The following is a 9,003-nucleotide window of genomic DNA, read 5'->3' on the forward strand; positions in this document are numbered from 1 at the left end:
GAACGGGCTACTTTTAATCTCAGCAACAACGTCATTTCTTATCTTTTCAGCGATGAATTTGATGAATTCGGCGCACCGCTTGTCGTTGCCATATTGCTCAGGGACGCCCACGCCCAGCTTGCGTGCGTAATTTAACAGTTCTTTCATGTCGCTGAACGGCTTATTGTTTTTAGCAATATAATAAGCTGTATTGAAGACCACACACATTTGCTGAAACATTTCCTTTTCCATCTTCTTTTTCCATGGCTCCTCCGGTGGCGTTTCTGGATTCAGTTGCACTCTCAAACTTTCGGCACACTTGCCATGTTGGACAGACTTTCCATGCAATTTGAAAGTTTCAATTTTAAACGGTGATTTGAAATGTTGTCTAATTGGTTTATTTTGAACGCAGTCACCCGAACGACAGAACTCGGAACAGATTTGACACGATGCCACGGCAGAATCACTGTCATATGTTAACCAATTAAATTCTTTGAGCCAACTGACTTGAAAATTTCTTCTTTTATGAACTAACTTTATTGCCATCGGACGCTCATTTTGAGGAGGATTATCTTGAGGCGGGTTATCTTGAGGTGGGTTATCTTGAGGCGGGTTATCTGAATTCTCTGTATGGTTTACAGTGGGCGTCTTCTCCTTGTTTTCCTCTCCGGAACACACGTCGAGTGACGTTTCTACGGGTTTCTCCTTGATGCTCATCCTTAACGCCTAAAATTAAGAAGAAGATCTTTCAAATGATAGAATAATTGCCAACCGGTGTAACGCTAGTATACAGTATGCAGCACTTTCTTACAGACGCAAGGAGGGCAGGTGGCAGAGGGGAGCAAGCAGACACCTAAAATTAAGAATACGATCTTTCAATTTCAAATAATGGAATAATTACCAAACAGTGTAACGCGGGGAGAGCGGGGTGCGGGGTGCGGATAAATGATTAAAAAATAAATAAATGTATAAGCAGAGGAGGCCACCCGCTCGCCCTCCGTGATTGATCATCTGGGGAGAGCAGCGAGATGCAGGGGGGAGGAGGCGGAGAGCAGCGAGATGCAGGGGGGGAGGAGGCGGAGAGCAGCGAGATGCAGGGGAGGAGGAGGGGGGGGAGGAGGGGGAGAGCAGCGAGATGCAGGGGGGGAGGAGGGGGAGAGCAGCGAGATGAGGGGGGGGAGGAGGGGGAGAGCAGCGAGATGCAGGGGGGGAGGAGGGGGAGAGCAGCGAGATGCAGGGAGGAGGAGGGGGAGAGCAGCGAGATGCAGGGGGGGAGGAGGGGGAGAGCAGCGAGATACAGGGGGGGAGGAGGGGGAGAGCAGCGAGATGCAGGGGGGGAGGAGGGGGAGAGCAGCGAGATGCAGGGGGGGAGGAGGGGGAGAGCAGCGAGATGCAGGGGAGAGGAGGGGGAGAGCAGCGAGATGCAGGGGGGGAGGAGGGGGAGAGCAGCGAGATGCAGGGGGGAGGAGGGGGAGAGCAGCGAGATGCAGGGGGGGGAGGAGAGGGAGAGCAGCGAGATGCAGGGGGGGAGGAGAGGGAGAGCAGCGAGATGCAGGGGGGGGAGGAGAGGGAGAGCAGCGAGATGCAGGGGGGGAGGAGAGGGAGAGCAGCGAGATGCAGGGGGGAGGAGAGGGAGAGCAGCGAGATGCAGGGGGGGAGGAGAGGGAGAGCAGCGAGATGCAGGGGGGGAGGAGAGGGAGAGCAGCGAGATGCAGGGAGGGAGGGAGCAGCGAGATGCAGGGGGGAGGGGAGGAGGAGGGGGAGAGCAGCGAGATGCAGGGGGGGAGGAGGGGGAGAGCAGCGAGATGAGGGGGGGAGGAGGGGGAGAGCAGCGAGATGCAGGGGGGGAGGAGGGGGAGAGCAGCGAGATGCAGGGGGGGAGGAGAGGGAGAGCAGCGAGATGCAGGGGGGGAGGAGAGGGAGAGCAGCGAGATGCAGGGGGGGAGGAGAGGGAGAGCAGCGAGATGCAGGGGGGGAGGAGAGGGAGAGCAGCGAGATGCAGGGGGGGAGGAGAGGGAGAGCAGCGAGATGCAGGGGGGAGGAGGGGGAGAGCAGCGAGATGCAGGGAGGGAGGAGGGGGAGAGCAGCGAGATGCAGGGGGGGAGGAGAGGGAGAGCAGCGAGATGCAGGGGGGGAGGAGAGGGAGAGCAGCGAGATGCAGGGGGGAGGAGGGGGAGAGCAGCGAGATGCAGGGGGGAGGAGGGGGAGAGCAGCGAGATGCAGGGGAGGAGGGGGAGAGCAGCGAGATGCAGGGAGGGAGGAGGGAGAGAGCAGCGAGATGCAGGGGGGGAGGAGGGAGAGAGCAGCGAGATGCAGGGGGGGAGGAGGGAGAGAGCAGCGAGATGCAGGGGGGGAGGAGAGGGAGAGCAGCGAGATGCAGGGGGGGAGGAGAGGGAGAGCAGCGAGATGCAGGGGGGGAGGAGAGGGAGAGCAGCGAGATGCAGGGGGGAGGAGGGGGAGAGCAGCGAGATGCAGGGGGGAGGAGGGGGAGAGCAGCGAGATGCAGGGGGGGTGGAGGGGGAGAGCAGCGAGATGCAGGGGGGAGGAGGGGGAGAGCAGCGAGATGCAGGGGGGGAGTAGGGGGAGAGCAGCGAGATGCAGGGGGGGTGGAGGGGGAGAGCAGCGAGATGCAGGGGGGGAGGAGAGGGAGAGCAGCGAGATGCAGGGGGGAGGAGGGGGAGAGCAGCGAGATGCAGGGGGGGAGGAGGGGGAGAGCAGCGAGATGCAGGGGGGGAGGAGAGGGAGAGCAGCGAGATGCAGGAGGGAGGAGGGGGAGAGCAGCGAGATGCAGGGGGGTGGAGGGGGAGAGCAGCGAGATGCAGGAGGGTGGAGGGGGAGAGCAGCGAGATGCAGGAGGGTGGAGGGGGAGAGCAGCGAGATGCAGGGGGGGAGTAGGGGGAGAGCAGCGAGATGCAGGGGGGGTGGAGGGGGAGAGCAGCGAGATGCAGGGGGGGAGGAGGGGGAGAGCAGCGAGGTGCAGGGGGGGAGGAGGGGGAGAGCAGCGAGATGCAGGGGGGGAGGAGGGGGAGAGCAGCGAGATGCAGGGGGGGAGGAGGGGGAGAGCAGCGAGATGCAGGGGGGGAGGAGGGGGAGAGCAGCGAGATGCAGGGGGGGAGGAGGGGGAGAGCAGCGAGATGCAGGGGGGGAGGAGGGGGAGAGCAGCGAGATGCAGGGGGGGAGGAGGGGGAGAGCAGCGAGATGCAGGGGGGGAGGAGGGGGAGAGCAGCGAGATGCAGGGGGGGAGGAGGGGGAGAGCAGCGAGATGCAGGGGGGGAGGAGGGGGAGAGCAGCGAGATGCAGGGGGGGAGGAGGGGGAGAGCAGCGAGATGCAGGGGAGAGGAGGGGGAGAGCAGCGAGATGCAGGGGGGGAGGAGGGGGAGAGCAGCGAGATGCAGGGGGAGAGGAGGGGGAGAGCAGCGAGATGCAGGGGGGAGGAGAGGGAGAGCAGCGAGATGCAGGGGGGGAGGAGAGGGAGAGCAGCGAGATGCAGGAGGGAGGAGGGGGAGAGCAGCGAGATGCAGGGGGGGAGGAGGGGGAGAGCAGCGAGATGCAGGGGGGGAGGAGGGGGAGAGCAGCGAGATGCAGGGGGGGAGGAGGGGGAGAGCAGCGAGATGCAGGGGGGGAGGAGGGGGAGAGCAGCGAGATGCAGGGGGGGAGGAGGGGGAGAGCAGCGAGATGCAGGGGGGGAGGAGGGGGAGAGCAGCGAGATGCAGGGGGGGAGGAGGGGGAGAGCAGCGAGATGCAGGGGGGGAGGAGGGGGAGAGCAGCGAGATGCAGGGGGGGAGGAGGGGGAGAGCAGCGAGATGCAGGGGGGGAGGAGGGGGAGAGCAGCGAGATGCAGGGGGGAGGAGGGGGAGAGCAGCGAGATGCAGGGGGGGAGTAGGGGGAGAGCAGCGAGATGCAGGGGGGTGGAGGGGGAGAGCAGTGAGATGCAGGGGGGAGGAGGGGGAGAGCAGTGAGATGCAGGGGGGGAGGAGGGGGAGAGCAGTGAGATGCAGGGGGGGAGGAGGGGGAGAGCAGTGAGATGCAGGGGGGGAGGAGGGGGGAGAGCAGTGAGATGCAGGGTGGAGGAGGGGGAGAGCAGTGAGATGCAGGGGGGGAGGAGGGGGAGAGCAGTGAGATGCAGGGGGGGAGGAGGGGGAGAGCAGTGAGATGCAGGGGGGGAGGAGGGGGAGAGCAGCGAGATGCAGGGGGGAGGAGGGGGAGAGCAGCGAGATGCAGGGGGGAGGAGGGGGAGAGCAGCGAGATGCAGGGGGGGAGGAGGGGGAGAGCAGTGAGATGCAGGGTGGAGGAGGGGGAGAGCAGTGAGATGCAGGGGGGGAGGAGGGGGAGAGCAGTGAGATGCAGGGGGGAGGAGGGGGAGAGCAGTGAGATGCAGGGGGGAGGAGGGGGAGAGCAGCGAGATGCAGGGGGGAGGAGGGGGAGAGCAGCGAGATGCAGGGGGGGAGGAGGGGGAGAGCAGTGAGATGCAGGGGGGGAGGAGGGGGAGAGCAGTGAGATGCAGGGGGGAGGAGGGGGAGAGCAGCGAGATGCAGGGGGGGAGGAGGGGGAGAGCAGTGAGATGCAGGGGGGGAGGAGGGGGAGAGCAGTGAGATGCAGGGGGGGAGGAGGGGGAGAGCAGTGAGATGCAGGGGGGAGGAGGGTAGCTTTTACCTTTTTTTACATCAGCCAAGACGTCTCGTGACGTTGCGTTCCACCGCCTGCCCTGTGACACGCAAGCCCTGCGTTCCACCGCCTGCCCCGCACCCGGGGACAGGCCGCTGCGCCGGAATGAAGGAGGGGAGCGGTGAGACACGGGTCCTGCACCCGCCGGAGCGGTGAGATGCTAAAGGGAGGAGGTGACCCGCAGTGAGATGGAGGAGAGGAGGCGGTGACCCGTGAGTCCTGCACGCGCCGGGGGAGAGGCGGCACGCGCCGGGGGAGAGACGGCACGCGCCGGGGGAGAGACTGCACGCGCTGGGGGAGAGGCGGCACGCGCTGGGGGAGAGACTGCACGCGCTGGGGGAGAGGCACATGCTCCGTCTGAATAGGGAATGCGGAGAGCAGTGAGAGGAACCGGAAATGGCGGAACGTCACTTCCGGATTTACATGCTGCTTTTTCCTTTATTATAGAGTGCAGGCCCAGGGAGAAAGTAATAAGATGCAGTGTGATGCAGGGGGAGAGAACAGTGTGATGCAGGGGGGGAGAGAACAGTGTGATGCAGGGGGAGAGAACAGTGTGATGCAGGGGGGGAGAGAACAGTGTGATGCAGGGGGGGAGAGAACAGTGTGATGCAGGGGGGGAGAGAACAGTGTGATGCAGGGGGAGAGAGAACAGTGTGATGCAGGGGGGAGAGAACAGTGTGATGCAGGGGGGGAGAGAACAGTGTGATGCAGGGGGAGAGAGAACAGTGTGATGCAGGGGGAGAGAGAACAGTGTGATGCAGGGGAGAGAGAACAGTGTGATGCAGGGGGGAGAGAACAGTGAGATGCAGGGGGGGGGGGGAGAACAGTATGAGGCAGGGGGAGAGAGAACAGTGTGATGCAGGGGAGAGAGAAAACAGTGTGAGGCAGGGGGAGAGAGAACAGTGTGAGGCAGGGGGGGAGAGAACACAGTGTGAGGCAGGGGGAGAGAGAACAGTGTGATGGGGGGGAGAGAGAGAACGGTGTGATGCAGGGGGAGAGAGAACGGTGTGATGCAGGGGGAGAAAACAGTGTGATGCAGGGGGGAGAGAACAGTGTGATGCAGGGGAGAGAGAACAGTGTGATGCAGGGGAGAGAGAACAGTGTGATGCAGGGGGGGAGAGAACAGTGTGATGCAGGGGGGGAGAGAACAGTGTGATGCAGGGGGGGGGGGGGAACAGTGTGATGCAGGGGGAGAGAACAGTGTGATGCAGGAGGGAGAGAACAGTGTGATGCAGGGGGAGAGAACAGTGTGATGCAGGGGGGAGAGAACAGTGTGATGCAGGGGGGAGAGAGAGAACAGTGTGATGCAGGGGGAGAGAGAACCGTGTGATGCAGGGGGGGAGAGAGAACAGTGTGATGCAGGGGGGAGAGAGAACAGTGTGATGCAGGGGGGAGAGAGAACAGTGTGATGCAGGGGGGGAGAGAACAGTGTGATGCAGGGGGGAGAGAGAACAGTGTGATGCATGGGGGGAGAGAGAACAGTGTGATGCAGGGGGGGAGAGAGCAGTGTGATGCATGGGGGGAGAGAACAGTGTGATGCAGGGGGAGAGAGAATAGTTTGATGCAGGGGAGAGAGTAGTGTGATGCAGGGGGAGAGAGAGTAATGTGATGCAGGGGGGAGAGAGAACAGTGTGATGCATGGGGGGAGAGAGTAGTGTGATGTAGAGGGGGAGAGAGTAGAGTGAGGCAGGGGGGGAGAGAGTAGTGTGATGCAGGGGGAGAGAGAGTAGTGTGATGCAGGGGGAGAGAGAACAGTGTGATGCATGGGGGGAGAGAGTAGTGTGATGTAGAGGGGGAGAGAGTAGAGTGAGGCAGGGGGGGAGACAGTAGTGTGATGCATGGGGAGAGAACAGTGTGATGCAGGGGGGCAGTGTGGTGCGGGGGGGAGTGATGCAGGGGGGCAGTGTGATGCAGGGGGGCAGTGTGATGCAAGGGGGCAGTGTGATGCAGGGGGGCAGTGTGATGCGGGGACAGTGTGATGCGGGGGGCAGTGTGATGCGGGGGGCAGTGTGATGCGGGGGGGCAGGGTGATGCGGGGGGCAGTGTGATGCAGGGGATGTCACGGGAGAACAAAGAAAAGGAATGATGCAACACTCACCTAGTATCCATCCGGATTAAAAGAACGGTGCATTGGGATAACCATATATCAGAACAGAAATGTAAACAGAAAGTTACACAAGTTCCCAAATTAGCTGCACTCGTATTCTCGTTGTGTAATGGGCTAGCGTAGTCAGGGATATTGTATCATCCCGTAGGAGAGATAATGTATCTCTTGCTACACATTGACACACTTGGTGGGATGCTAATATAGGCGCAAAACAAATACATTTTATTTAATTTTAACAGCGACGATTTTAAAAATATACAAACATGATTATTACAATTCCCCAGGGGGCGGCCCGGTAAAGAATCCTGACGGAAGGTAATTTAGGTAGATAGTTCTATACTCTGTCCGGTTAGATCTTGGTGAACCCCAATGTCTTGGATCAGGACAATTAGTAACTGATAGAACCTATATTACTTGATAATAACCATCATTATTATAAACCAATGTGGTGCTGGCAGAAAAGGAGAGAGTAGTCTCAGGCAGTATCTGTTAGAATAATACTACATATACAGTATTAATCTTGTAGAATAATGCTACATATATTGACCGTGTATCAGACGGGAAGTATATTCCAGTGCTGGTAAGTCACAGTGTCCAGTTATCTCTGCATAGAGGCCTAACAGTGTGTACGCAGAGCAAATTCCACAGTCTCTATGGTAGTGCTGCTGCAGGACAAATATATTTTCCTCTGCCAAAAATAAATTTTAGCATCCCACAAAGGTATTAAAAACTACACACCTGCTGTATATGTATGTGTGTGTATATATATATATATATATATATATATATATATATGTATGTATGTATGTGTATATATATATATTTATATATATATATATATATATATATATACAGTGGTCGACAAATCACCAAAAAATCTACTCGCCGAACAAAAAAATCTACTCGCCACCGAGTACCACACGTGTGCTGCTTGGGCCAATAGGAGCTCGCCACGATGTTAAATCCACTCGCCTGGGGCGTGCAAATGTATAGGTTTGTCGAACACTATATATATATATATATATATATTAGACCATACGATACCGGTTGCAACACGACATCAAGGGACAGCACGCAGGTAAGTAAATCATGAATTTTCTATATTTGATAGAAGACACAAAAACCGACGTTTCGGTCCCCCAGTAGGACCTTTCTCAAGGTGGTGTCGGTTTTTGTGTCTTCTATCAAATATTGAAAATTTATGATTTACTTACCTGCGTGCTGTCCCTTGATGTCGTGTTGCAACCGGTATCGTATGGTCTGTTATTGCTTTATGGGATAAGCACCAAAACTTATTTACTTGCATATGGTGTGCCGGCTGTGCATTGGATTCTATATATATATTGTGGTGCCGTCGCTGCCCTCTAGGGGCTAGAGTGGGGCAGTTGTGGGACTTTACAGCTCTCATAGTGTTAATTATTCTGGACAGGTCTGTGCAGCTGTGAGTTAATGAGCTAATTAGCCTAGCCTGTATAGTCAGGAAGTGATACAGAGATTCCCCCCCCCCCCCCCCCATGCTGCCAGACACACACTGTTGAGAGTTATACAGACAGGGTGAGAGAAGCTGCTGTAGACTGATCTGAAAGGAGACCTGCTGCAGGTACACTGGGTAAAGTGGGGAAAAGAGTTTAGTTCTCCCACGACTAGTTAGGGACTAAGCAGTATTAGTCAGTACTCCTGGAAGGAGTTAGGTCTTTTATTTCTGTTTTGTGCTATGAGTTAACCCTGTACCTGCTTTATACCCTGTAAATAAACCCCTGCTTAGAGTAATACAGTGTTTCCTGCCTTTGATCTGGACAAAAGATCCGACGCTGGGACTGAGACGTCACAATATATATATATATATATATATATATATATATATATAACAGAGGGGCAGCTGGCACTCCCATCAAAGTGAAATTGTATGGTGCCTGTCCTATAGAAATAAACAGAGAAAGCAGTCACCCCTAGCAAGGGAAGACAAAGAACAGCACAAAAGGATAAATGGCAACAAAAAAACCTGTATTCAGATGGTACAGCACAAACAAGACCAACGTTTCGGTCCTTGTAGGATCTTCCTCAGGGTAGCCTGAATAAATTTTCATGCATTTTTATGGTGTCTCGTCCGTTTTTATATTGTTTATTAAAACTTTTTTATTTTCATTTGAGTGTGACCTTTGCGGCTTACCCTATCTAGGGAATAGGCTATTTAGTGGCCTCCTGTGAGATGACATTTTCCCTTACTATGTCAGCTACAAATAGTGCAATTA

The 9,003-nt window shown here is 57.0% G+C and overlaps 1 long non-coding RNA gene across 1 annotated transcript; it reads right to left on the bottom strand.

Moving 5' to 3' along the window:
• Nucleotides 1–592: 592 nt before the first annotated feature.
• Nucleotides 593–5,076, bottom strand: LOC142483751 (uncharacterized). The gene is made up of 2 exons (XR_012797464.1): nucleotides 4,633–5,076; nucleotides 593–705 (listed from the first exon to the last, which is right to left on the bottom strand). It is a non-coding gene; the product is annotated as an uncharacterized LOC142483751 (long non-coding RNA).
• Between the last annotated feature and the right edge of the window lie 3,927 nt (nucleotides 5,077–9,003).

Source organism: Ascaphus truei, unplaced genomic scaffold (assembly GCF_040206685.1).
Source record: "Ascaphus truei isolate aAscTru1 unplaced genomic scaffold, aAscTru1.hap1 HAP1_SCAFFOLD_3620, whole genome shotgun sequence".
Taxonomy (NCBI): Eukaryota; Metazoa; Chordata; class Amphibia; order Anura; family Ascaphidae; genus Ascaphus; species Ascaphus truei.